The sequence below is a fragment of the Gorilla gorilla genome, chromosome 10 (genome assembly GCF_029281585.2).
Source record: "Gorilla gorilla gorilla isolate KB3781 chromosome 10, NHGRI_mGorGor1-v2.1_pri, whole genome shotgun sequence".
In the NCBI taxonomy this organism is placed as follows: domain Eukaryota; kingdom Metazoa; phylum Chordata; class Mammalia; order Primates; family Hominidae; genus Gorilla; species Gorilla gorilla.
The window spans coordinates 118966609-118993241 of record NC_073234.2 but is presented as its reverse complement, the minus strand read 5'-3'; the positions used below and the strand labels follow the sequence as shown (position 1 = coordinate 118993241).

General features: G+C 39.8%; 1 long non-coding RNA gene across 2 annotated transcripts in view; it reads right to left on the bottom strand.

Annotated features, from left to right (window-relative positions):
* LOC109029108 (uncharacterized) overlaps positions 1–25355 on the bottom strand; it is a 30829-nt gene extending 5474 nt beyond the window's left edge. Inside the window, exons 1-6 of one of the 2 annotated variants that reach the window (XR_010129404.1) lie at positions 25224–25355; positions 24169–24481; positions 23552–23650; positions 22564–22671; positions 15540–15724; positions 9261–9405 (exon numbers count right to left, since the gene is read on the bottom strand). This is a non-coding gene — a long non-coding RNA (uncharacterized lncRNA). Of the gene's footprint in view, positions 1–9260; positions 9406–15539; positions 15725–22563; positions 22672–23551; positions 23651–24168; positions 24628–25223 lie in introns of those variants that run through there. The other variant, XR_008670317.2, reaches the window with a different exon arrangement.
* Positions 25356–26633: the final 1278 nt, after the last annotated feature.

Below are 26633 nucleotides of genomic sequence, written 5' to 3'. Positions count from 1 at the left end.
CTAGAGACAAATGTACTATTTTAGAGTCTTTGACTACGGTCTGTCCCCTTTGCTCTCTACTCTTCATATTATCTCAATATAAAGTTCAATGTATTTTCTGCAATTACTAGCTTCCTCTCTCCCTCTCCTGCTTGAATCAGGCAGAGCATGCAACACTTGGAGCCGACTATCAGGAACTCAGTACCATTGTGTCTGATTTACAAGTGATATTTATGCCCTATTCATTCCCAACAATGGCTCAAAGAATTCCTCAGGACAATAATAGAGCTGACACATCAGTATGAAGTGGTTGTGACTTCATGAAGACCTGGATAGGTCAGGACCAATGATAAATCAGCTGTTTCCTGCCTAGTCATTTATTCAATTTGTGAATTTTTTTAAACAAATAGTTACTGATGACCTACTATGTGCCAGATGCTGTTTTAGGCCTGTTTCTTTCTTCCTAGCCTAGGTCTCAAGAACCTTTCTCTGTAAGCAGGAAGAGAGTAAATATTTCAGGTTTTGTATGTCATAAGTCTTTTTTGCAATGACTCAACTCTAACTATAATGCAAAAAGAGCTTCAATAAAACTTTATTTACAAAAATAGGGAGTGGGCAGGATTTGCCCTCTAGGTGCTAGTTTGTCTATCTCTGGTCTAGCTTATTGCTGACCATACTCCATCTCCATTCCTTGTAAGGTTTCATCTTCCTTTTCCTCTCAAAATTTCAGAACCGAGAATTCCATTAGTTAATCAAATGGGTCAGATCAATTCAGTTCTGATTCCAAAGGCTCTGTAGTTTGTTTCTTGTTCAATAACAACAACAACAACAACAACAACAATAATAGCTGACAATTATAAATCATTTATCATGTGCCAATCACTCCTCTAATCACACTTTCCAAATAGCAACTTATTTTCTCTGACCTGGTACAGAAAGGCAAAGAGGAAGTTTAGGTAATAGTGATACATAAAATCGTTTCGGGCTATTGTTTTTCAGTATCACATATATTTACCAGGAGCCATGTTGAGTGTTGTCCATTTATTATCTTACACAGCCTTCCAGTAGCACTTTGAGGAAGGTATGATTTTAATATCCTTTTTATGACTTAGAAAATAGAGGCTCAAAGTGGCTTAATAACTTGTCCCAAATAGCAGGTGTGAAGTCAGGACTTGTTTCTGTCTCCAAAGTTTATACTCTTATTTGCCATAATGACTTGTCTGGAATAGAGGAGAATTAATAAAATCCACCAGAGGGTAATGTGGGTGTTACTATGATTATATTTTATTTTTAAATTAAAACAAATTTCCTTTAATGGTTCAGGCTTCTCAGAGGGCAGAACACCGAGATGTCTGTGTCTCTGGGGCTTTGGCATTATGATGACTGTCATTTACAAACACAGTGCCTGAGAGGCCTCATTAAATCAACAGTACAATGGGACGCGTTGAAACCTAAGCGCAGCTGCCTCACGGAGGAATGCCGCCTGTAGGACGCAGAGCCTGGCCTTTATCAGGCTGAGGTGGGGTGGCTCTGGGCAGAGGGCACACGCTGCTGCTCCACCCTGGAATGCAGTCCCGCGGCCGGCCGACAGCTGACAGCCTCCCCGCTTGCCTGGGAAGGGGTGGTCTTACCCATAGATTATATCTTGAAAGCTGCCTCTTTTCGTGTCTTTTTGTTGTGTGGCTCAAAAGAGTCGCTCAGCTGGCGCAATTGCTGTCAACAAAAGGAAGCTCTATTTGAACAGAAGCAGGGCAGGCTGCCTTGGGAGGCTTAAGTGCGCCCTCCTCAACATGGATGTTGAGTATGAATTCTCCTGGATTTTGCAAATGAGGGTTGTAGTGGGTCATAGGCATGTTTTGAGGAAATCCCTGGCCTTGAATAAGCAAATCGTTTTGTGAACGCATTGCCTTTCTGGTGGAGCATGTATTTAGTGCTACATGGAATGGCAGGGGACTTCTTCTTTCATCTCAATTTAAAGTGCTACAAACATAAGTCGGCCCCAGATGACTTTCTTCTGCATGCTATAGCAAACATTATCAGTGAAATAGTGGACTTTTTAATGATTAGGTTTTAGAAAACCTGAGTTTTAGACACAATTCTGTCCCAAAAAACTGTATAACCTTGAATTGGTCTTTTTCAGTTACTTGAGTTCCAGCTCCTTTATCTGTTAAATAATGAGGCTGATAGAGATGACTTAAATTTTCCTCCTGGTTCTAAATTTTATGCTTAAGCTGCTTTTAAAAAACTATTTTGTTTTAGATTCAAGGGGTACATGTGCAGGGTTGTTACATGGATATATTGTGTAATGGTGAAATTTGAGCTTCTGGTGAATCCATCACCCAGTCAACATTCTACCCAAAAGGTAATTTTTCAGTCCTTCTCTTCCTTCCTCCCTCCACCCTTTTGGGGTCCCCAGTTTCTATTATTTTCATCTTTATGTTTATGTATACCCAGTGTTTAACTTCCACTTATAAGTGAGAACTTGTGGTATTTGGTTTTCTGTTTCTTAGTTATTTCACTTAGGATAATAGCCTCCAGATCTATCTATGTTGCTGCAAAGGACATGATTTCATTCTTTTTCATGGTTGCATAGTATTCTAGTATACACACCACATTTTCTTTATCTGTTGATGGACACTTAGATTGATTCCATGACTGCTATTATGAATACTATTATGATACACATGGAAGTACAGATACCTTTTTGATATAACAATTTCTTTTCCTTTCGGTGGATACCCAGTAGTGGGATCGCTTGGTCAAATCGTAGTTTTAGTTTTAGTTCTTTGAGAAATCTCTATACTGTTTTCCACAGGGGTTGTACTAATTTACATTCTCACCAATAGTGTATAAGCATTCCCTTTTCTCTGCATTCTAACATCTGTTATTTTTTGACTTTTATTAATAGTCATTCTGATTGGTGTGAGATGGTATCTCATTGTGGTTTTAATTAGCATTTCTTATGATTAGTGATGTTGAACATTTTTTCATGCCAACAAGGCCTCTTGCATGTCTTTTTTAGAGAAGTGTCTGTTCATGTCCTTTGCCTACTGTTTAATGAGGTTTTTTTTCTTGTTGATTTGAGTTCCTTATAGATTCAGAATATTAGTCCTTTGCTGCATATATAGTTTGCAAATATTGTCTCCCATTCTGTACATTGTCTGTTTACTCTATTGATTGTTTCTTCAGCTGTGGTGAAGCTCGTTTAGGTCCCATTCATCTATTTTTGTTCTGTTGCATTTGCTTTTGAGGTCTTAATAATAAATTATTTGGCGAGAGGGCTGCATTCAGGGGTGGAGCAGTAGCTTGTGCCCTCTGCCCAGAGCCACCCCAGCTCAGCCTGATAAAGGGCAGGCTCTGCATCCTAGAGGCAGCATTCCTCTGTAAAGCAGCTGCACTTATGTTTTAAATGCTGACCAACGTCCAGAAGAGTTTTTCCTAGGTTTTCTTCTAGGGTTTTTATAGTTTCAGATATTATATTAATTCTTTAATCTATCTTGAGTTAATTTTTGTATGTGGTGAGAGATAGGAATCTAGTTTCACTCTTTTGCAAATAGCTAGCCAGTTTTCCCAGCATTGTTTATTGAATAGGGCAGTGTCCTTTCCACATTGTTTATTTTTGCTGACTTTGTTGAAAATTAGTTGGCTGTAGGTATGTGGTTTTATTTCTAGGTTCTCTATTCTGTTCCATTGGTCTATTTTTGCTTCAGTACCATGCTGTTTTGGTTACTATAGCCTTGTAGTATAGTTTGAAGACAGGTAATATGATGCTAGCTTTGTTCTTTTGCTTAGGATTGCATTGGCTATTTGGGCTGTTTTTTGGTTCATATGAGTCATAGAACTGTTTTTTCTAATTTTGTGAAAAATAATGTTGGTAATTTGATAGGAATTGCATTGATTTGGTATATTGCTTTAGGCAGGATGGTTATTTTTAAGTGATATTGACTTCCAATACAAGAGCATGGGATGCTTTTTCATTTGTTTGTGTCATCTACAATTTCTTTCATCAGTGTTTTGTCATTCTCCTTGTAGAAGTCTTTTACTTCTTTGTTTAAATATATTCCTAGGTATTTTTTGTATGTGGCTATTATAAATGGGATTGGGTTCTTGCTTTGGTTCTCTTCCTGAATGTTGCTGATATATAGAAATGCAACTGATTTTTGTATGTTCATTTTATATACTGAAACTTTACTGAACTTGTTTATCAAGTCTAGGAGTATTTTGGAGGACACTTGTGGCTTTTCTAGGTATAAGATCATGTCATCAGTGAACATAGATAATTTTACTTCCTTTTTTCCAACTGGATGCATTTTATTTCTTTCTCTTGCCTGATTGTTCTGGCTGAGACTTCCAGTAGTGTGTTGAAGAGGAGTGGTGAGAGTGGACATCCTTGTCTTGTTCCAGTTCTTAGAGGGAATGCTTCCAGCTTTTACCCATTCAGTATGATGTTTGCTGTGGGTTTGTCATATATGGCTCTTATTATTTTGAGGTATATCCCTTCAATGCCTAGTTTTTTTAGGGTTTTCATCATGAGTGGATGTTGAATTTTATCAAATGCTTTTTTCTCCATTTATTAAGATAATCATATGGTTTTTGTTCTAAATTCTGTTTATGTGGTAAGTCATATTTATTGATTTGTATATGTTGAATCATCCTTACATTCCTGAAATAAAATCTATTTGATTGTAATAGATTATCTTTTTGATGTGCTATTGGATTCAGTTTGCTAGTATTTTGTTAAGGATCTTTGGATCTATGTTTATCAGGGATATTTGCCTGTAGTTTTCTTTTTTAGTTGTGTCCTTGCCAGATTTTGGTATCAGGATAATATGGATTTCATAGAATGAGTTTGGGAGGAATTCTTCCTTGATTTTTTGGAATAGTTTCAGTAAGATTGGTACCAGTCCTTAGTATGTCTGATAAAATTCAGTTGTGAATTTGTCTGGTCCTCATTTTTTTTATTGGTAGATTTTTAAATTACTGATCCAATTTCATTACTCATTATTGGTCTGTTCAGGATTTCCACTTTTCCTGGTTCAATCTTGGGAGGTTGTATGTTTCCAGAAATTATCTAGTTTCTCTACTTTGTGTGCATAGAGATGTTCATAGTAGTCTCTAATGATATTTTGCATTTCTGTGGTATCAGTTGTAATGTCACCTTTATCATTTATGATTTTTTTTAATCCTCTCTCTCTCTCTCTTTTTTTGGTTAATCTAGCCGGTGTTCTATCAACTTTGATAATCCTTTCAAAGAACCAACTTTTCATTTTGTTGATCCTTTGTATGATTTTTTTCATCTTAATTTTATTTAGTTCTGCTTTGGCGTTTGTTCGTTTCTTTTCTTCTGCTAACTTTGGGTTTGGTTTGTTCTTGTTTCTCTAGTTCCTTTAGATGAAATGTTAGGTTCTTAATTTGAGGTCTTTCTATCTTTTTGATGTAGGCATTTAATGCTATCAACTTTCCCCTTAATACTGCTTTTCCTCTATCCCAGAGGTTTTTGTATGTTGTGACTGTTTTCATTTATTTCAAAAAAATTTTTAGAATTCTGCCTTTATATTATTGTTTACCCAGAAGTCATTCAGGAACAAATTATTTAGTTTCCATGTACTTGTGTGGTTTGGAGATTTTCTGTTGGTATCAATTTCTAATTTTATTTCACTGTGGTTTGAGATGATATTTGATATAATTTTGAATTTTTTGAATGTATTGAGACTTGCTTTATGGTCAAGCATATGGTCAATAGTAGAGAGTGTTCCATGCAAAGGTGAGAAAAATATATATCCTGCAGTCATTCAGTGGAATGTTTTATAGATATTTGTATTAGGTCATTTGGTCAAGAGTGTAGTTTAAGTCCAGAGTTTGCTGATTTTCTGTATTGATGATCTGTTTGGTGCTCTCAGTGGGGTGCTGAAGTCTCCCACTATTATTGTGTGGCTATTTATCCCTTTTTCCTAGGTCTAGTAGTATTTGTTTTATAAATTTGGGTGCTCCGGTGTTGGGTGTGTATATATTTAGGATAGTTAAATCTTGTTGAATTGAGTCCCTTATTATTATATAATGTCCTTCTTTGTTTTTTGTTGTTGGTTGGTATCTGTTTTATCTGATGTAAGAATATCAACTCCTTCTCTTTTTTGTTTTTCATTTGTGTGATACAACTTTTTCTATCCCTTTACTTTGAGCCTGTGGTTGTCTTTACCTGATAAGTGGGTCTCTTGTAGACAGAAGGTGAGTGCTCATTTTTAAAAACAAATTTACCAATCTATATATTTTAAGTAGAGCATTTAGGCCATTTATATTTGAGGTTAATATTGATATGTGAGTTTTTTTTCCTCTCATAATGTTATTAACTAGTTGCTTTGTAGTCTCAGTTTTGTAATTGCTTCATAAGATCTATGAACGTTGTACCTATGTGTGCTTTTATGAGTATTTTCCTTTTGTTTTCATGTTTAGACCTCCTTTGAGCATTTCTTGTAGTTGGTCTAGTGGTGATGAATTCCTTTAGTGTTTGCTTGTCTGGGAAAGACTTTATTTGTCCTTCATTCATGAAGCTAAGTTTGGCAGGATATAAAATTCTTGGCTGGCATTTTTTGTTTCCTTCTTTAAAAGGCTAAAAATAATCTCTTCTTGCTTGTAAAGCTTCTGCTGAGATGTCTGCTGTTAGTGTGATAGGATGTCCTTTATAGGTGATTTGACACTTCTTTCTAGCTGCCTTTAAGATATTTTCTTTAGCACTGACCTTGGATAGTCTGACAACTATACACCTTGATGATTTTTTTTCTTGTGTGTGTAGTATCTTCCAGGTGTTCTCTGTATTCCTTGTATCTGGATGTCTACATTTCTAGCAAGATCAATAAAATTTTCCTAAATTATTCCCTCAAATGTGTTTTCCAAATTGCTTACTTTTTCTTCTTCTGTCTCAGTAATGCCTATATGTAGTAGATTTGGTTGCTTTAAGTAATCCTAAATATCTCAAAGACTTTGTTCATTTTAAAAAATTCTTTTATCTTTATTTTTGTCTGACTGGGTTAATTTGAAGGACCATTCTTCAAGCTCTGAAATTCTTTCTTCTTCTTGGTCTAGTCTATTGTTAAAGTTTTCAACTGTATTTTGAAATTCCATTAGTGAGTTTTTCTTTTCCAGAAGCTCTGTGTGAGTTTAAAATCTATCTATCTATCTATCTATCTATCTATCTATCTATCTATCTATCTATCTATCTTGTTTTTCATATCCTGAATTGTTTACCTGGTTTATTGGTTTTCGTTTTCAACTTTGTCTTGGATCTCATTGAGCTCCTTACTATCCATATTTCAAATTCTTTATCATTTGAGAATTGTCATTTCAGTTAGGGTCCATTGCTAAAGAGTTAGTGTGATCCTTTGGAGGTGTGAAAACACTTTTTTTTGGTAATGCTAGAGTTTTTATGCTGATTCTTTCTCATCTGAATGGGCTGTCACTTCTTATTTTTGAGTTTGCTGTCATTTAGATGGGACTTTTAAATTTTTAATTCTTTTTTCCCTTGAGGGTATAACTGTGGTGTATGTTGTGTATGATCATTTGGATTTATTTCTGGGTGTTTTGGGGACCCAACACTCTGTGTATGTTCCTTGGTTATGGATAGCTTTAGGGCAGTGGCTTTCTCAAGTGCTGCTTGTTATAGGAATGCACTGGACAAATGAGCAACACACTATCTATTGTGGGACTGGGAGTGTCTAAGGAAGCTTATCTTATGCACTAGCATTATGTCCTTTGGACAGCAGGTTTATAATTTGGTGGTGAGGTTCAATCTCCAGTTCAGTAGGTGGTGCTTAAGAGTAAGAGCTTCCTTGCCCTTGGGTAGCCCAAGGATGAGTGGAGGCACCCACCCTGGGGGCTGGTCGGGGGAGTTCCTGTTGAGATGCACTGAGGTCTCAAGGGTGTACTGGCTCCTCATCCTGGTTAGGCAGGAATGTGATCCATTTTCCTATCATGCCCTTGTTGCAGGGCTTGTGACCTTTAGTATACATAGACATTTTGTGTTAGTCTGTTCTTGCACTGCTATAAAGAAATATCTGAGACTGGGTAATTTATAAGAACTGAGGTTTAATTCATTCACAGTTCTACAGGCTGTACAGGAAGCATAGAGGCATCTGCTTCTGGAGAGGCCTCAGAAAGCTTCCACTCATGGTAGAAGGCAAAAAGGGAAGATGCACGTCACATGGCCAGAATAGGAGCAAGAGTGTGAGAGAGGGAGGTGCCACACACCTACAAACAGTCAGATCTCACAAGAACTCACTCACTATCATGAGGACAGGACCAAGCAGATGGTGCTAAACCATTCATGAGAAGTCCACCCCTTTGATCCAGTCACCTCCCACCAGGTTCCATCTCCAATACTGGGGATTACAATTCAACATGAGATTTGAGTTGGGACTAATACACAAACTATATCCATGTCCTTTGGCTCCTGAATGCTGTGCAACAGAGGTCTGCAAAATGCCCTTCTGGCAGCTACCATTGAAATAGCCTCAAGGCAGAGCCTCTTTTTCTAATCCAGAGCAAGACAACTCTGTGGCTTGTCTGCCCTCTGTTGCTGGTATGCTGCTCTGTGTAGGGAGTGGGAGATGAGCCTCTTTCTTCGTGCAAGTCTGAGCAGCAATGAGCTCACTTTCAGTGGGGGTGCAGTCACCATGAGAAAACATTAAGCAGGCTGTCTCCAAGTGTGGTTTAGCACCAGCCCCCAGTGGGGAAAGACTCTGCTGTGTTCCCAACAGTGACTGGGGGGAGCAGGAGATAACCTCTTCTCCATTTCCATTCCCAGACACTGGTGTCATCCCCTTCAGAGATGAGCACTGCACCTGTGTTTCTTTTGTTCCAAGGGGCATTTTGGCAGGTTGTGTTGCCCCCTCCCCTGGGGTGACTTGTGCCAATGGCTTGATCTCCAGGGATCCCACAGCTCCTTATGAACCTGCTGGTCCTCTGTGGTTGCCAAAGTCAGAGTATATTCTGCGGTATATTTGTGGGGGTTGTGGTGATGTGGTGACACAAGGGCTGAGGTTCCTTGAGGAGGGCAGTGGTCCACCATGGATGCATAATCAGTATGGCATCTGCTGTCTCAGTGTGAGTCTGAGGGGAATGTGAGCACACCTGCCCAAGGTGGTCACTTGGTGCTCTATCCCCAGGAAGATCGAAAATTGCCACTGACAGCATTGCCTAGGCCTGCAAGGGCAAAGAGGCTCCCTGACATTTTGGCTGTCAGCAGCTTATCACAGAGGTGAGGGGAGTGGAGAAACACCCCTACCTACCTTTCCCATGGTATTCCAAGTTCCTTGGGGATCAATCTCTGCCCGACTCTTGCTGCTTTCCTTTTCTGTGCCCCAACTTCTTTGCATGTGCTCTCCAACAGGTCCTGGATGTCTTCCCTCAGTTTTTCATGTGGATCATGACCTGCTGGAAGATGATAGCCTTGTGGAGCAGAGGTGAGTCACCCCAATAGTCTCAGCTGAAGCTAGTCTAGATTACCTAACAGTCAGTGGACTCCCAGCTGCATGAGTGAGCTAAGATGAGATAGCAGAATGCCTAGGCCAAACTGTAGCTGAACTCAAATGTCTGAGCAAGAAATGCCTATTTTTGTATCATAAAGAGATTTGGAGATATATTTGTTATGCAGTGAAAACTTACTGATACATAAAATCAGGGAATTTCATTTCTGCTCTACCCCTTAAATGCTAGGCTTGTTTATTGTGCAACTGGGACCGCCAAAACAATTCTAGATCTTGTTTAGGGTAGACAAATGATCAATTGGCTGTAGCATATCATGGTAATTGACAAGGGGATCAGAGGACATCTGGGATTAGTCCAGGATACACATTCCTGGGCTAGACCAGAACCAGATTGACCTTGAGGCAGGAGTCCTGGAGATGCACTTAGAGATGATTCACTGCTTTGCTGGACAGAAGTACCCATGAAGACTTACTTGTTCAAGGAACCTGAAGAGCATAGGGATACCCATCAGTAGCACAAACTTGGTACACTAGAAGCCAGGGATTGACTGCTGACTCTTAAAAGAAACCCTCCAGGTAGCTTATTCATCAAGCGAATCCAAAGTATTTGTTCATTGAAGTAAGGGATCTCACTGCATTGACATATTTTAAGTAGCTTCACAGAAGGGAAGGTGTTATGTCAGAGGCAATGGTTAAAATGTTTTAGGGGTCCAGTTAATGTGAGTCTTTCTATGTAGGGACCAACATGATACAGACACACTCTGATACATAATGGTGTGGGACTGATGATGTCCATAGAGAGGTGAGGTGTGGAAGGGAGTCTGAAAAGTAAGCAGTTATTTCATGAGCCCCACTGAGAATTCTGAGGAAGGGCCTATCCCCCTGATGTGGGCTTGCTGAGTCATCTGTTGTTTGGATAAATGGATTTTCAGAAAGTTCCTGAAACAAACAATGCAGTATTTGGATTTTCATCTTCTTGTCAAGAAATTTCTGAAATGGTAAAATTATGTTGGTGCTGAGTGTGGGACAGTAGGGTCATGTCACTGGAGGCAGTAAGCCATGCTGAGGTAAGGATTTCTGTTCTCTAGAGTCAGCGAAACCTATGTTCTTCCTGTGTGGACTGGGAAGTTGCATGACTTCTCTGCATGGCCCCCTTTCACTGGTAGAATGAGGATAATGATAATTAATTTGGCAAAGTGTTGCTGTGAAGACTGAAGGAAAGAGAGCAGGGGATGTGCTAACACAATGGCAGGCATACAGGAAATGATCAATTGATCAGAGTTATTCCCAGATTCCAATGGCCAGAGACTCAAACAACTTTAGCAGAAGTTCTGAGGTGTAAGATTTTGGTTATTCCAACCACTAGAATGAGAAAGGGAAGAAAATACAGCAGCCCCAACATGGAACAGACACTCCAGCATCAGTAATTGAGTTTGAAAGGTGTGAGACCCCTGGAAACTGTAAAAAGGTGGAAAATATAGTGATGCATTTATAGCTTTACAGAAAGGAACTGTTAGAATAATAAATTGATTTTCCCAGCCCTGACTCAGAAATCCTCCTGCAGCAGAACATACAATCATTACTTGCTTTCAAGCCTACAGAAGGAATGCAGCTGTACTGACCTGCCTTGGACTTCTGACCACCACACTGTAAGGTAATAAATTTGTGTAAGGCACAGATTTGTGGTCATTTGTTTCAGCAGTAACAGGAAACCAAAACAAGAGGAGGCATAATACTTTTTTAAAAGGGAAAGGGGTCTTGAGATCAAAACATTTGAAAAGTCCCAGATCATCTAGTGTAGTAATATCGGCAGAGAGGAGGGAAACAGGATAGTGAGACAAAAAAAGACACACCAGGAGCCAGGTGGCAATGGTGCCTTGGACCTCATCTTCCATTTTTGTAAAGGGTAAGGGTGTAGTTCTTTGTCTTTTTGTTTGTTGTTTGCTTTAAGCAGTGCAGCCCTGGAATGGACTGAATGTTTCTGTCCTCCCCAAATTCATACGTTGAAATCCTAACCCTTGATGGGATGGTATTAGGAGGTGGGGTCTTTGGGAGGTGATTAGGTCATGAGGGCGAAGTCCTTATTAATGAGATTGCACCCTTATAAGAAAAGGCCTCAGTGAGTCAGCCTGCTGTCCTTCTGCTGTGTGAGTTTACAATGATAAGTTGGATGTCTGCAACCGAAAGACTGCCCTTACCAGAACCTGGTCATGCTGGCACCCTGATCTTGGACTTGCAGCCTCTAGAACCGTGAGAAAGGAATGTTTGTTATTTAAGCTACCCAGTTGGTGGTAATTTGCTATGGCAACCCAAACTAACTAAGGCAAACCCTTTCTTCAAACTGGAAGGAAGCCTAATGTACAAAATCCACAAAGCTGGGGCTTGCTCTGGTTCGTGTGAGAATGTCAGGAGCTCCTGCCCCCTCGCCACAGCCACTGAAGAGGCTCCTTGGAGCACAGTGTGAAGACCCCTGCCTTGGGGTCTGAAGTCACATTAGCATTGTAGTGCCTAATAATTCACCCTGGGGGAGAGAGGATTCCAGAGTGATCAAGCAGGGAGATATGCTGGGATAGGGCCTGATCCCATGAGGTAAAAGTCTCAATGAAAATGAGGTGAATAAATCAAGAAGTATTTCAGGTAGCAAGTCAGCCAGATTTGATGTGGATTGAATGATGTGGGTGAGGGAGAAGGATGACTCCCAGTGACCCCTAGATATGCTATTGTGGATGAAATATGTGAGAACAATGACAGCAGCTAATATTTATTGAGATGGCACCATATACTGTGTACTTTGCAGGCATGATCTTGTTGAATCCTCAAAGTGACTAAGAGGTATGCACTCTTTCACCCCCATAAAGATGAGTCATGGACTTTGTGTATGACTAGCAAATAGCTGAGCCAGATTCCAACATGGGGAGTCACACTCCAGGGCCTGTATTCAACCATTGCTTGTCCTGTTGGTGACAGACCACTGAAACAGATAGTAGCTGTTTCTTCACTGCTTTGGGCTCAGTAGGCCACTTTGAGAATTTAATGAAAGCTATGTATCCTTGTACCAGTAAAATGTACACAGAAACTTATACATGAATTTTGCTTATGGTTTCAAGGAGTTCTGAAGTGAATCCAGGGATCCTTACATTATCCCCAGATTAAGAACTAGTACTTTTGGATAAGTTTTATTATCCTTATTTAATAGATGAAGACACTGAGTCTTGCCAAGGTCAACGGATGTGGCCCATGTGTGCCCCACTTGGCTAGCAAGCTGATCTTGCATCCACTGTCTCTTGCCCCATGTGTGCCCCACTTGGCTAGTAAGCATCAGAGCCTGATCTTGCACCCACTGTCTCTGGCTTCAAGCCTTATTTCCCTTCCTTTCTTCCAAGTTTCTTTTCCCTGAAGGTAATAGGTTCTGTTCCACAAGCATTTAGAAAGCCAGAATTGTAATCTTTGCTCTGCCACTAATTTGTTTGTGACTTTGGACAAAGCAGTCAACCTTGTAGTTTCCCATCTATAAAATGGGGACATTAATGACCAGTATATTTAACTCATAGAGTTTGAGAAATTATAAAGGGCTTTTATTATTTACATAAATTTACAGTCTAGCCTGCAGATAAAGTCTACATTTTCTATAAATTACTGCAATATGTTCAGGAAATTATCTAAAAACTTCAATTGATTTGAAATGTTTTGAGGCATTTTTCCCCCTAGTGCTTTAACTGTCTTGAGGCAGTGGTATCATACAAGTAATTAAACAACTTTGAAGCATTCAGAGAGATGATCATGGGAATAATAATCAATAACAATTACACTTGCTGTAAGATGTAACATAAAGCTGAGGATCATTCATTCCATCCACTCATTTGCTTATTTATAATTCATTTATTTAATGGATACTCTTGGGCATCAATGACATGCCAAGCATAATGGTATGTGGTGGGATGCCAACAGTGAACAACAATCACAGGTGTCCATTCACCAGTGAAGAGAGAATGTGGACACCTAGTGTCCCACGCCTGCTTACTCTTCCATTCCCACCTAACCAGCTTTTGTTACACTTCTCATGTCGAGATGCTCAGGGATGTCACAGGGCTTTTGAGTCTGCTGTTTTCTCTGCCTTAAACACTCTCTTTGGTGCTGTGTCAGGGTCCCTGAGACCATCCTTAGGCTTAATGATTTGCTAGAACTCACAGGACTCAGAAAAGCTGTCATGCTCAAGGTGGAAATTTCTTACAGTGAAAGGATACAGATTCAAACCAGAAAGGGGAAAAAGCACTTGGGGCAAAGTCCAGGAAAAAACAGGCCCAAGTTTCCAGGTGTCCTCCTCCAGTGGCGTCACATGGGCACACTTCATTCTTCCAGCAATAGTGTGTGACTGCCTAAGTAAAGTGCTACCAACTAGGAATCTCCCCTGAGTGAGCGTCCAGAATTTTTAATTGGGGGCCAGTTGCATAGGCATGTAGTACCTGCAGGATTGATGTTGGCTACTCAGACTTCAACCTCCTAGAGCAAGAGCAGGCATTCACCATAAATCACACTGTTAACATAAACTATGTGATCAAACTGGTACCGTGTTGCCCAAGGCTTTGGGCATAAAGACACACTCTTATCAGGCAGGGCATTCCAAAGCCTCAGAACTCTTCTCCCAGGGTCATTCCTGAAGACAGGCTTTTCCTGAAAATGTGCAGGGTTTGAACAACCCAGGTTTGCTGAGTTAACCTTTGCCTACACAGGCCCCAGCTCATTGTTTAGTTCCTTGGGGATGCCGTCCCTAAGTAGGCCAAAATTTTCTAATTTGACTTCTCATAGGGCTCTGTATATAACACTTCTTACAGTGTCAGCTTTAAAACTGCATGTGTTATTATTTGTTTAACATCAGTCTCTCTCACTAAATTCTCTCCCTAATGTAGGTACGGTCTGTTTTTGATCACTGTGTACCTCCCGCACCTGTCAAGGGTCTAGGCCTGGCCCACCGTAGGGATAATAGGGACTCAGTCTATGTGTTTTTTAATGAGTAAATAAACAAAAACCTGAAACGATTAGAATTTACTGTAGATTCTATGAAGGAAATAAACAGAATACAGTGCTAGAGAATGACATTTGGGGTACATGAAAAGATGATATTAAATTAAATCATTGGGGAAGCCCTTTTGCAAAGGAGATCTGAGAGATGAGGAGGAAGTAGACACACACAGAGCCAGGTCAGAATATTCAGGAAGAGGGAAGAGCAAGCACAAAGGCCTGGACAGGCTGGATCCATTCTGGGAACAGAGAGGACATTAAGGTTCCTGGAGTACCGTGAGTGAAGGGGACAGTGAGTTAAAACAGAAGTGGAAGAAGTCTTTTAGTTCACAAGAAGGACTTGGGATTTCATTCTATGTGCAATGGGAAGCTAGGTTTTAATGAAGGAAGTGATGTCAATTGATTTATATTTATAAACATTTTTCTTAGTTGCTATGAAATAATAGATTGGAAGGGTCAAGAGTAGAATCCGGGATGGGCCAGTCAAGAGGATTTGGTGACAGTCTAGCAAGTGATGACCAGTCTAGCAAGAGATGGCATGGGATGGACTAGGGGGCTGGCAGTGGAAATGGAGAGTAGAGGACTGATCTAAAACATATTTTGGAGTCAGAACTCACCACTTGATGGAGGGATAGCAAAAAAATAGAGGAATTCTATAGCGCAATGTATGTATCCTTGGAGTAAATGTGTCAGATGTTGAAGTCAAGCAAGGCCAATTTAACATTTTCGATCATTTTCTAATGTTAAAATGAAATTGGCAGACAGTTCAGAATGAATTCTTAAAGAAGACAAAAGCTTCTGTTAGGCTTTTTGGTTTTGAGTCACTTCCAGCTTAGTGCTTTAGCAATCTTAGTTTGGGTTCTTCAAGGAGCAGCTTGGGGAAATTCTTAGTTTTGGAGGTGGTCCCAGGAAACACGGGTAGGGAAATGGGGAAGGGGAGACAGGATGGGAAGTGTCCATCATTAAGCAGTTTAGTGTTTTGGGTATCTGGGCTGGGTCCTGCCAGGGAATCCAGTTGTTTGGGAATCTCAGCCCAGGGTTGGGGGGCTAGGGCATATATACCTCAACTCCAGTCCAACACTGCTTGAGGGATACTCCTGGGGACTTTTGTTCCTTAGCACATCACCTTGTCATGTGGCCCAGGCAGAGTAGGCTCTGGTGACCAGAGGAGACCTCCAGGCAAATACGTGCAGATGTTAGCAACTGGGAGTGGTAAGTCCCGTATGGTGTGGCCTGGACAACAATATCTGCTATGCAGAGGAAATAACATCAGCAGTTAATGAAATGCTCTGTAAACAGAATGTACCGTGGCTTTCTCTCAAAGGATTAGATAATTGCACATGTGAACACTCATAAATTAATTTCTGAGCTTTTTTGAGTTATGAAAGCTTTTGGACGTATTTTCTGTGGTTTCTAAACCTTGTGTCCTCTAATGAGCTCAAACTATCTTCCTGTTATTTTATTTTTCTCCTTGCATGGTTCTGGATGAATTCAAATAGTTTCTTGGAATTGAAGATTGTTTCATTTCCTCTTGGACACTGTACTAGTTTCCTAGGACTGTTGGAACAGATTACCACAAATCTAGTGGCTTAAAGGAAAGCAAATTTATTCTTTCACAGTTCTGGAGGCTATTCAGAAGTCAAGGTGTTGGCAGGGCCACACTCCCTCCAAAGGCTCTGTGGGAGGATCCTTCCTTGCTTCTTCCAGGCCTTTTTTTTTTTTTCTGCATAACTACAATCTCTGCATCCATCTTTAGATGGCCTTCTCCTCTTCTCCCTCTGTCTCTTCTCTGTGTGTCTCTTCTAAGGACACTTACCATTGGACTGAGGACCCATCTGGTCAATCAAGGATGATCTCATCTTAAGATCTTTAACTTAATTACGACTGCAAAGATGCTTTGTCCAAATAAGGTCACATTCACAGGCTCTGGGGATTAGAACAGGGACATGCCTTTTTGGGGGATGCCATTCAACCCATACAGAACCTGTGAAGATTGTTAGTTTGAACCCTCTGACAAGAGTACTCATCTAAATGTAGCTAATGAACATTTTTGAAGACCGATTTGCATGATCTCTCCATAACCAGGTTAATTCTACTAGATTGCACCCTTTCTGTCCTTCCTCAGAATGATTACTCCAAAAAATAGGTTGGTACTTTACATACAGAAGAAGCAGCCTCTGAAAAAGTAACACTCAAAGCCAACTTCCTGAAGAATTATTTTGCTGACATGGTTTCTTGAGTTATTGCCTTGATATTCCTTATGACTAAGCCACGATTTTCAGTCTATGATATTTCAGTGTCAAGTGATGTACCATGAGAAGTTCATGGCTTTGCAGAAATAACAAAATAATATTAGGTATCATCTTTGAGTGCTTATACTGGTCCAGACAATAAGAAATCAAGGAAGGTATGAATATCTCCATTTTCAGATGAAGAGCAAAACTCAGAGAGGTCATGTAACTTTGACGTAGGAATTTTAATGTGTGACAGTCAGGCTTTGAACCCAGGGGTGGGTGACTCCAAAGCTTGTGTTCTTCCCACTATTACATGCTGTATCTGAAGGCAATACAGGACACTCTGTCAGAGTATGTCTTTTATTGATGGTAGCAGATCCTGCTGGTACTCCATCCACATCCCTGGATCTTGCCACATCAGCGTAGGGGACTGACTTCCAACTGCTCTATCTGTGTCTTTTTGCACTGTAGCTTTCTCCCAAGCTGATAAGGGCTGCTCTCCTGCACACAGGACAGGTGAGAAGTGTGGAAGTGGAGTGGGGTGGGGTGGCAGGTGGGGGTGAGGTAGAGGGCAGGAGAGGGGATTAACCACACCCTCCTAGTAGTTCTCAACCAATGACTGGTGAGAGTTGACGTATGAACACCTTTGCTCTCTGGAGGTATAATTCTGAAATGCATGTTCTACATCAGGGCTTCTTAAGCCTCCATGTGCATACAAACACTTGGGGTTTTGTTCAAAATTCTGATTTGGTAGGTCTAGGGTGGCACCTGAGCTTTGATGTTTCTAACCACATCTCAGGAGATGCCTGTGCTGCTAGTCTGCTTTGTATCAGAGCTACTCAGAGTGTGGTCCTTGGATCAACAGCATTGGCAGGCCCTGGGGGCTTGGTGAAAATGTCAATTCCTGGGCTTCAATATAGACCTACTGATATGGTTTGGCTGTGTCCCCACCCAAATCTCATCTTGAATTTCCACATGTTGTAGGAGACCCGGTGGGAGGTAATTGAATCGTGAGGGCAGGTCTTTCCCATGCTGTTCTCGTGATAGTGAATAAGTCTCATGAGATCTGATGGTTTTATAAAGAGGAGTTCCCCTGCACAAGCTCCCTCTCTGCCTGTTGCCATCCATGTAAGACGTGACTTGCTCCTTCTTGCCTTCCACCATGATTGTGAGGCCTCCCCAGCCATGTGAAACTGTAAGTCCATTAAACCTCTTTTTTCCTCCAGTCTTGGATATGTCTTTATTAGCAACATGGAAATGGACTAATACACCTACTGAATCAGAATCTCTGAGGGTGGGACCCTGGAACCCGTGCTTTAACAAGTTGCCCAGGTGATTCTGATGCTCATGCAAATCTGAGAAGCTCTACCCTACTATTTTCCAGAGATTCCCTGCAGGGTGAAGCCTACCGTGGCAGGGGGCTTGAAAAACACTCTGTTTTGCCTACCGTCCTTTCCCAGGCTCACTTCCCAGATCCCCTAATGATATTTCACATTACCTCCCTGATATGGTTTGGCTCTGTGTCCCCACCCACATCTCATGTCAAATTGTAATTCCCAGTGTTGGAGATGGGGCCTGCTGGAAGGTGACTGGATCATTGGCATGGTTTCTAACAGTTTAGTAGCATCCCCCTAGTGCTGTCTTGTGATAGAGTTCTCAGGAGATCTGGTTGTTTGAAAGCGTGTAGCACCTTCCCCTTCTCTCTCTCTTTCTTGCTGGACATTTGAAAATGTGCCTGTTTCCCCTTCACCTTTTGCCATAATTGTAAGTTTTCTGGGGCCTCTTCAGAAGCAGAAGCCTGTACAGCCCATAGAACCATAAGCTGATTAAACCTCTTTTTTTTTTTAAAATAAATTACCCAGTCTCAGATAGTTCTTTATAGCAGTGTGAAAACAAAGTAATGCAGCCCCAAATGGACTGTTTGCCCTTAAACCCTGGTCTCAGGGTTGGCTTCTGGAGAACTCAAACTGGGAGAGCAGTTTATTAGTTTGCATAATTATTGGTCTTTAGCATGTTTAAGCTTCGCTTAAATGCTTTTGGCTGACTAGCACAAACCTTTTATTTTTAACTCTTGGGCTACAAGCCGGACATCATCCCTTTTCTCCCCACCACCTGGTTTTCAGTTTTTCCCCTTTTCTTTCCAGGCTACTCTTATATTTATATTGGCCAAATGTCATTTATATCTGGGGTAGGAAAAGCATAGTGCCCTGATTTTGTTAACATAGTTTTTTGGAACCCACCATGCCCATTTGCTTATGGATTGTCTATAGCTGCTTTGGAGCTCTATCCACAGAACTGAGTCTTTAAGAGAGATCACATGGCCTGCAAAGTCAAAACTTTCCTCTCTGGTTCTTTATAGGAAGGTTTGCTGATCCATGACCTATATAAAAATAGGTGACTTGCTTTAACCCACTTCTCAGCCCTCCTGCCACCCCACCTGGGCTAGTCTGTTTCTGAGACTTCCTCCTGAGGGATTTGCTGGTTCCCTCCTCCCTCAAACTGGTGCAAAGGAAAGAGCAGTGGATAAGGTGTTGGGATACCTGGACTGAGTCCTGGGTCTGTCCCTTTCCAGCCGGGGGATCTTGGGAAAGTGACTTCCCTAGAATTCCTCTGTCTCCTCCGGTAAAATGAAGATCAGCATTGTCCAGACTTCACTGATCATAGGAACCATCTGGGCACTTACTAAAAACAGATTCCCAGGCTCTACTTCTGAACACAGTGAGCAGGTGGGGCTGGGGTGGGGACTGGGAGGCTGCACATTTGCCAAGCATCAGGGGAATTTAGGAAACTGACTCAAACGATTTCTAACGAACTTTGGATGCTAAAATACTATGGTCTTATAAATAACACTAATGAAATTGTTTTTTTCCTGTGGATATACAATGTTGCTGGTGAAGAAGGTTGAGATTTGATGGTCTCTTTGAACCTTTCAGGAGGAGGATGGGAAAAATCTTTTCTGGAAGTTGGAATGCTTCCTTGTAGACTGTGTTGCTCAGAGAAGCTGTTTCCTTGTTTTAAGGGCTGCAGTACTATTAGGACCATCTCCAGGGGAGGACGGATGACTAAGTGAGCCTGAGAGTCCTATGCCTTCTTATACTAGTACTTCTCCAAACCTTCATTTTTGCTGCTAGAAAGAGAAAAGGTAGGATTCGTCCAGTGGCTCTCAACCAGGGGTGGTTTTTGCTCTCCAGGGGATATTTGGCAATGTCTGGAGACTTTTGGTTTTCAAACTGAGAGGAGGAATGCTACCGGCATCTAGTGGATGGAGGCTACAAATGCTGCTCGATGCCCTGCAATGCACAGGACAGCCCCCGCAACAAAGAATTACTCAGCTCCTGATATGGTCAGGCTTTGTGTCCCCACCCAAATCTCATCTTGAATTGTAATCCCCAGGTGTTAAGGGAGAGACCTGTTGGGAAGGGATTGGAACATGGGACTGGTTTCCCCCATGCTGTTCTCATGATAATGAGTGAGTTCTCATAAGATCTGATGGTTTTATAAGGCAGTTTTCCCTGCTCTTGCTTGTTCTCTCTTGCCTATTGCCACATAAGATATGCCTCTTCCCTTTCCACCATGAGTATAAGTTTCCTGAGGCCTCCCCAGCCATGTGGAACTGTGAGTCAATGAAACCTCTTTTCTTTATAAATTACTCAGTCTTGGGTATGTCTTTATAGCAGTGTGAAAATGGACTAATAACAGCCTCAAATATCAATAGTGCCAAGGTTGAGAAACTCTGGATTAGACCCATGTGCTCACCAGTGACATTTGTGAGGGTGTAAATGGACCCAGTATTTGTACAAAATACCCAGTATTTCTACCTCAAGCATTGTCTCTAGGGTGAAAATGTCCCAAATTTCATTTGATCCCCATAGAGATATTTCCTTTTCACTATTCCCTTGTAGCAAGTACTCACTTCTCTTGTGACACCAATTAAATTTTACAGGAATTAATTATTTGTCTTTTGTTCCTATCAACTATGGCTTCCTAAAGTCAGTATTGATGAAAATTCCTTTTGTGTTTTTTTATTTTTAATAAATAGATTTGATAGCATCACCAAGTTTATTCTCAGACAGGCTTAAAGGGAAAACTCAAGGAGTTTCAATGCTCTCTGACTAACAGGGGAAATAGAGCCACTTATATCAAAGTGAGGTTACAGAGCAAAGCTGGAGAGGTTACAGATAGTGAGTCAGTCTTCATATCACCAGTGTTCACACTACAATTTAAATGAGCAAACCTAATTTTCTACAGCATGTCACCTAACAAATATAAGTTCTTATAACAAACACGGAGTGAGTAAATGCAATTTCTCATAAGAAAATGCAAACAAGCAAACCTCAAAGTCAAGGTTCATTCCATAAGAGATCACAATAAACAGTTTAAGTTAAAAAAAAGGTCAACGTATCACAGAAGTGTTTCTTGCGAATAAATGAGCCAGGGCTCAATTTCATGATGACTGGATAAAAAAGTCTGTATAAATCTCACTTGAAGGAATCATCACCCTAACTAGACTAAGGTGATTCTCTTCCTCCTCCTCCTTCTACTTCTTTTCTTTTTCTCTTCTTCTTCTTGTCATCTTATTATTTTATTATTATTATTGTTATTAGTTTGAGACAGAGTCTTGCTCTGTCACCCAGGCTGGAGTGTAGTAGCAAGATCTTGGCTCACTGCAACCTTCACCTCCTGGGTTGAAGTGATTCTCCTGTCTCAGCCTCCTGAGTAGCTGGGACTACAGGTGCACATCACCATCTCCAGCTAATTTTTGTGTTTTTAGTAGATATGGGGTTTTGCCATGTTGACCAGGCTGGTCTTGAACTCCTGACCTCAAGTGATCCATCTGCCTTGGCCTCCCAAAGTGTTGGGATTACAGGCATGAGTCACCAAGCCCAGCCTTTAATATTATTTTTTGAGAGACAGGGTCTTGCTCTATCACTCAGTCTGGAGTGCTGTGGCATGATTACGGCTCACTGCAGCCTCGAACTCCTAGCCTCAAGCAGTTCTACTGTCTCAGCCTTCCAAAGCATTAAGATTACAGATGTGCACCACCATGCCCAACCATATTCTTATTATTTTAACTATGTCTGAAAGAATAAACAGTTATAAATATCTATAGAAAATGTTGAAGAGTAATAGACACTTGCCTGCTTAGATATAAAATATATTATAGAGCCATGACAACTAAGATATATGGTATTGAAATCAGAATCAACAATTCCTGAAATAGATTCTTCACTTACGATCAAGAAAGAAAAAGAAGTGGAGAAACAAGCAAGGGATTGATTTCTAAATACTTAGAAGAGAAGTTATTCAGGAAAAAGTGAAGCTATAACAGCTAACATCATACTGTAATAAAAATAAGTTCTTAGGTATTCTATTTTAAATATAAAAATAACATTATAAGTGATAGAACAAATTGTACATAAATATGTAACTGATTCTAGACATTGGATTTCTAAGAATAAAAAAAGTGAAAGAAAACTATAGATAATCCTCATTGTAAATATAATTAAGGGCAAAAATTGAAAAAGCATTGCTTGCAACAGATATAACAATGGCTAATATCCATAATATGTAAATTAATAAGACATTAATAAGAAAGAAACAACATCCTAATAGAAATATGAGGCAAGATACATATAATTTACAAATATAATACCATGTTATTTGATACATATGATGTTTTCTGAAAAATGTACAAAAGGCTAACTTTTTTAGCTATCAAAGAAATAGAAATAATAATAAGATAATTTTTCAACTATAAAATTTTGGGCAAAGTTTTAAAGATAATTATGATTTTAGCAAAGATGTAATAAATGTGTGTGCTTGCACTTGGCATACATGTAAATTGTAACTACCTTTTTGGTATCCAATTCATCAGCAGAGGCTTGTATCAAGAATCTCAATGAAATGGAAAATTTGACCCAGTTGTTAATTATGCAAAGATGCTTATATCAAGTTTATTCCTAATAGCAAAAAAGAGAAGAGTAAATGTTAAAAATATGGAAATGATGAAATATATAAACAGTATATTAGGACGATGGAATACTCTACAAATATTGAAAGAGTATTTCATGAGCTTTGAGACAGTTTTAACAGGAAAAGTTACCACTCAAAACTTAGGACCCCATGACTTTGAGTATAGTTTTATTCTGAATTAAGTGAATATATTCTTTTTGCGTGTTTATGTGTTTATACAAAAGTAGATGAATGGATGTAGGCACAACTGAAAGAAAAGGAAATTCATTAAAATATTAATATTGTATTACTAATGGATGAAATTATAGGTGATTTGAAAGTTCTTTTTTATATTTTTCATTATCTTTGTTACTTGCAAATATTTATTATATTTATATATAATAAAAGGAGTAGTTTCAAAAAGAAAACTCTAATATCTTAGAGCCATGGAGTTACTAGAATATAATTTCTGACAGGGAACTTTACCATTTTTGAGATGGAAAAACTGAGACTCAAAGAGTGTGGTTGCAGCCTAAAGTAAAACAGGCTGTCAGCAGCACACGAGAAATAGCTTTAAAACAAAGAAAGGAACAGGCAAAAGTGCTTGTTAGGGCCTCATCAGCCTTCTGAACGAACAGCGGCTGACAACTCCAAGAGTCTGTAATTTGTATGAATGTCATTTGTATAGATGTCTGGAAGATTGGTATATCAAGTGATCTATTGGGTAGTAATTTAAAAAAATGACCGCCATTGTGAGTGAAAAGCTGGGTTTTAACATTGATCTACCAATGTTCAGAAAATCCACTTAAGCACTACCTTTTTAAAACACCACTTTTAATTTATCAATTGTTTGATAGGTTTTAACTGACAAGTTTCTTCTTCCCTTACCTCCCTTTATCCTCTCTTCTTTCTTCCTCTCTGCCTTTCTTCAGCAACATATAAAGAAAGTCATCTATCTGCCAGGCACCGTACTAGAAACCAGGGACTCTAGAATGACAGAGACATGAAAACGATCTGCACACACACAAACAAGTGCATGTAAAGCTGGTGAAGTCTGAACAAACTCTGTGGGTTGCATTCATGTCAGTTTCCTGGTTTTGATCACGTACTGTAGTGATGTAAGATGCTACCATTGCGGAAGTCTGAGACACGCATGGGACCTCCCTGCACATTTTTAAATAAAACTTCTAATGAATCTACAGTTGTTTAAAAATAAAAAGTTGAGGAAAAAAATAACAAACCAAACCAACCCAACCTAATAAGTACTGTAAAAGATGTACACACAATGTGATAGAAATAGAGAAGGAAGGACTAACTCTGTGAGACCTTATGGATCTTCATAGAATAAAAAATGAAAACACATAAAGGGTTTAGAAGCTCATAAAGTCTGAACAGTGACACTTAGTATCATAGATATTTTAGAATTGGAAGTGTTTTTGAAGTTCAGCAAGAGTTGGAAAATCAAGTTTATGGATGAATTGACAGGTCCATAGAGGTGAGGTTACCTGAAGTGAGACTAGCTCGTGTCATGACATTTTCCAGGTGTTGTGGCAGGAAGTGACTCTGTCGTGAGAACTCAGATTTTTTTCTTGGGCTTTTGGATCCTCAGAAGTCCAAACTGGTTCTCCCCACTGTTCCAAGATGCATGTTCACAGAATGCCCACCACGAGGTGGCAGTAGAACATAAGCCATCCCCATCAAAATGACACCGAGGATGTGTGGCCGGAGATGGAGTCATTTCCACATATCTTTAATTGTATACGTTAATCACGACTGTTATGCTCATATGTTATGTTCATTATAAAATATGCCCCAAATCTAAATATTAAAAGTTGATGCAAAGATGAAGTAAGCAATTCACATGTGATGTCTTCATTCTATCAATAGCTACTACCTTAAGGCAGAATATGTACTGATTCTGTTCATAGTTCATAATTAAAGAGAGTGGATGTATGTCCTTATTTCAAATGGCCTTTTCATAATTTTACCTTTTTGAGCTCTATTTATGTCGAGTTTCATTAGATGGTCATTGTTTTTATCTAAATCGTGGCTGATTAGTACTTGGAGGAGTGGCATTTAATATAATTAGTTTGAATTATATTCAATTGCTATCTTTTAAATATAAAAACTGAGCAAATATTGACAGTTTCATGTAGTTTAACGTGTAGCTGCCTTATTTGCGTTATCTTCAGTCCGCATTTTCTTTGGCAGAATTCTTTTTTAAACACTTGTCCATTTTGGAAGAACTGATTACTTTTATGTTAATTAGGTAGCAAAGGGCTATCTAAGCAAAGGGCTGCGGCACCTCCACGTTGGGGAGCTCTTGCTCCTCACTCAGGATTCCTCACTTACCTGGTGTGACCACAGACCCCTGATGCAGGCCCCAGGCCAGAGCCCAGTGTCAATTCAGATTAGTAAAACCTTATTTTTTTCATCATATTTTCAAGTAAAAATACATATAAACTGTTTGAACAAGATTTTCTTGCAATGCAGTGGATTATCTTACTGTCTAACTTGCTCATTTTACAAATGAAGAAATAGGCCACGAGAAGCCTATTACCTTAGTTTCACACAACACTGAGCCATGTTGCACCACGTGACACCACACTAGCACTCTCCATTGTACACTCAAGGTGGGGAAGGGGAGAGAGCTTTAAAAAAATCCCAGTCTTGGATTCTCTGTTAGAGACCTGTGTTGTCACAGTGTGCAAATCTTATTTCATTGTCTCCAGAATTCTGGAAACCTTCAGTTCCACACTGAAATTGGAGAGTTTGGAATGTGGTACCTTTTACAATTCCTGCCTTGGAAGAACTTTGTGCTTAAGGAAAAGCCTCCTGCGTTCTTTCAGCCCCTGAAGCAGATCACATATCTTTCCCCCTGTCTAGCTTATAAACTTCTTGAAGGCAGTAACCATGTCTAATTTGTTTTTCTATTCCCTCAGTGGTTGGTTCAATGCCTGGCACACAGAAGGTTGTTTAATAAAATGTTTACTGAATTGGATGGAATTTCCATGTAAGACATTTAAATTTAGGCAATCACGACCTGACTGAAGATTGTATTTGTATAGGTATAGTAGGACACTATTGAGGGCTTTTCTGAGTTATAGCTCTCGGCTCGGTCCAATAGAACTTTCTACAATCATGGAAATGTTCTGTATCTGAGCTGTTCAATGCATTAGCTACTAGCCACAAATGTCTGCGGAGCCCTTGAAATATGGCTAGTGAGACTGAGAAATTTAATCTTTATTTAGTTTAAATGTAAATAGCCATTATGTAGCCAGTGACTACCTCATTAGACATGGGAAGGAAACATATTGTTTGCTTTGACCCTACTGAGTTTTTGGCTGGGGACCCTGTAACAAAAGACAGATTAACAAAAGAAAAGCATACATACATTTATTTAATGGAAGTTTTATATGACACTGGAGCCTTCATAAGGAAATGAAGACCCAAAGAAGTGGTTAAGTCTGAGTGTTTTTATGCCAGGTTTGATGAAGACTGGAGAGTCATGGAAGAATGTGGTTGGATAAAGGTACAAGCTAAGGGTAATAGACTGGAGGAAACTTAGCAAGGCCTGTTCATCATCTCCGTGTCCCTGTGTCTTTGGAGACAAAGATGTTCCTTTTCTCTGGGCATAAGGAGGGTACTTCTCATGTGAGGGTTTTACAGCCTGCATTAGGGGAGGGTCAGAAAATCTTTCCTTCACCTGCTGTTTCTCAAATTCCTTCAGCTTAAAACATTTTATATGCCAAAGTGCCATATTTTGGGACAGCATGTCCTAACCCCTGTCATTCAGTTGGAAAATATAGATGATAAAGTAGTAAGTTTTAGTATCTTCAAGCTTCAAAGTCTTTCATTATTTTTCTACAATGACTTCCATCAAAACACCTGACCCTTTTTGTAACTTCTCACCATCAGGTGACTGAAGTTCTATTTTTCCCCATTTTCTTGTGTCTTTTAAGATTCCCAG